The sequence below is a fragment of the Physeter macrocephalus genome, chromosome 21, assembly GCF_002837175.3.
Source record: "Physeter macrocephalus isolate SW-GA chromosome 21, ASM283717v5, whole genome shotgun sequence".
NCBI classification, from domain to species: Eukaryota; Metazoa; Chordata; class Mammalia; order Artiodactyla; family Physeteridae; genus Physeter; species Physeter macrocephalus.
Window position 1 is genome coordinate 91733595 of NC_041234.1, and position 2800 is coordinate 91736394.

The window sequence follows — 2800 nt, forward strand, 5'->3', positions numbered from 1 at the left end:
AATAAAAAGATCACCTCTTGACTTAAGTTTGTCCTGAGTTCCATTCACCACTCTGAGGTAGGTACCATTTCCAGGATGTCATAAATGAGGAGTTTGGTAAGGATCGGGGGGAAAAAAGAGGGAGATGAGCCACACTGCTTAGTTTCCACACATTCAAAGTGCGACTATCGCCTTCCCATCACTCACCCCTTAACTTTTAGTACTTTGACATTCTGACATAGATAATTTCCTTGCAGATTTAGCTATCACTTGTATAATCCACACTCTCCAACTGTTCTATATGCAAATATGTACAAGGAGAAATAAGAAAAAGCTGATCCACAAAGGTAAAAGGCTGTAGAATGATGGCAGCGTCCTCATCTCCCCTCAGGTCAAGCACTGCTTGATACATATACATCCTTTTACAGATAAGGTTAATTGCCCCTATATGCCAGATATCCCACTGAATTAGAGGACTACCGTACTTACAAAATAAAGGAATGGAATTAGATCAAATATGATGTCTTGGGAAGCACAGTGGGCTGACCTGAGTTCTGAGCTCCACTACCAAGTATAACTTTGGCTTAATTGTTCAATTAGAAAGTTGAGCTGGAACTCTATAGGCCATTTGAGTTCTAAAGTTCCATTATTTATCAGATTGCAACTTGTAAGCATATCACAGTAACAACTCTGTTTAGTAAATAATTAGTTTTCTTTAGCAGCACTGGGATTTTTGCATGATGGCCATAATTCACATCATTCTGGCATTAGATAAATATTCCTACTATTGAAACGTAAGCCTCTTGTAGTCAGTGGCAGATTTGGGATGTAGCTGTATTATCTTCAGCTGTGATCCTCTTAGGGCTACCTAGCTCTACAAGGTCAATGCTCTGACATGGGTCTTGCAAGGTCTACCCAGGTTCTGCCGTAAGCATTCTATAATTTAAGCTGGAAAACCACTACCCGATGTAATAACTCACTATCTAGCACAGACTGACAGAAACTGCTACTTCATTTAGAATGAAACAAAAACATTTAAATTGCTCTCATATGCCTTTTAACTTGAAAGTATTGGCCAAAATGGTAACACGCAATCTAATTAAACTACTGTTTACAGTTTGCAGTAGGAATTTGGGGGCTTCATGGATTCCAAGTGGATCGATCCCAAATCTCTAGCTCTGTGTCCAGCCCAGAACCATTTCCTGAGCTTTAGACCCATATAATCCAGCTGCTGATCGGATGTCTCTCCCACTTTTCTGCCCACAGACACTTAAAATCAGTGTATCCCAAACTGAACTCATCATCTCCTGCTCCTGCATCCCCAATCTGCTGCTCTTTCTTTGTGTAAGATCTAAAGAACAGGACTGCCATTGTCTTGGGGGCTTATGTTTTAAACCTCAGCATGTCAGCTTTGACTGCCCTCTCTCGTGCCTAATCAGTTGTCAAGTCTTGTCAAGTCAAGTCAATTCCACATTCAGCGTCTCTCCCATCCATCTTCTCCTCCCCATGTCTACTGCCCTGCCCCCTAGTTTAGACCCACTCACTCCCAGCTATACTTTGGAAGTGATCTTCTAACTGGTCTCCCTGATTTCAGTCTGTACCCTTTCCCCTTCAATCCATCGCTCACACTGCTACCAGAAAAACTGCAAAGACTTAAGATTTATACTCTTCTACCCCCAAACTTTCAGAGGCTCCCTTATGCCTGTTGAATATTGGGTTTCAGACTTTAAAAAAAAATCGCAACTGATTATCAATTTATTAAAAAGGTCGATTTAAGCATCTGCAATGGCGACTTCAACCTTGACTCCTGGCTCAATACTGATGGAAGTAACCTGTTTAACAACCTCAGAAGGGCTGTGCAAGGTAATGAAGTCGCTTGTGGATCCTCATCTGAAATCAATCCCAAGTCTTAGAACCTCTCACCACAAAGAGTTTTCCTTGTAGTTATTCTTAGAGTCTTGGTGGGCATCCGAACTAGTCCTTTCACTTTGAGATTCTTATACTTTGTGCCTCTGATCAAGTCAGCACATACCTTCTCCAAAGATTTTGTGTTGCGGCTGGTTAAGGTAATTCTAATTCAGTGAGTCGCCACTTCTGGCGCCAGGGGAGTCTTTCAGGGGTCTTGAAAAGCCATGGCTGCGGCGTGGCTTCCTGACCAGGTGGACCAGCGCTCTGAAGCAGCAGTGACCGCATCTTCCTCGAAGAACCAGACTTTAAAAAATTTTCCAAATCAGATGAATGCTTTCGTAGACAAAAATCTGACACAGACCCCAATGTATAAAACAGATAAAAATTATATTTTATTAATATGAATTTATTTTCTAAGCTAAAAATCATTACATTTATGGATCATAAAGTCAATCAGTGAGGAAAAATGAGGCTCTTCTGATAAACACAAAAATCTAAAATCAAGGGTAAGGGAACCAGATTCTTTTTTTAAAACATTTTTATTGGAGTAGAGTTGATTTACAATGTTGTGTTATTTTCAGGTGTACAGCAAAGTGAATCTGTTATACATATACATATATCCACTCCTTTTTAGATTCTTTTCCCATATAGGCCATTACAGAGTATTGAGTAGAGTTCCCTGTGCTATACAGTAGGTCCTTATTAGTGATCTGTTTTATATGTAGTAGTGTGTATATGTCAATCCCAATCTTCCAATTTATCCCTCCCCTCCCTTACCCCCTGGTAACCATGGGAACTACATTCTTATACTGGCATTCAATTTATTTGTTTTTTTTTTTTTTATTTTGGTTGTACAGTATTGAGAAAATTCTTACACAGTTAAGTAGCGGCAAATGCTAACAGTTTTAACAGT

General features: G+C 39.9%; 1 pseudogene; it reads right to left on the reverse strand.

Annotated features, from left to right (window-relative positions):
- Positions 1-1751: 1751 nt before the first annotated feature.
- LOC102984940 (40S ribosomal protein S20-like) lies at positions 1752-2113 on the reverse strand (annotated as a pseudogene).
- Between the last annotated feature and the right edge of the window lie 687 nt (positions 2114-2800).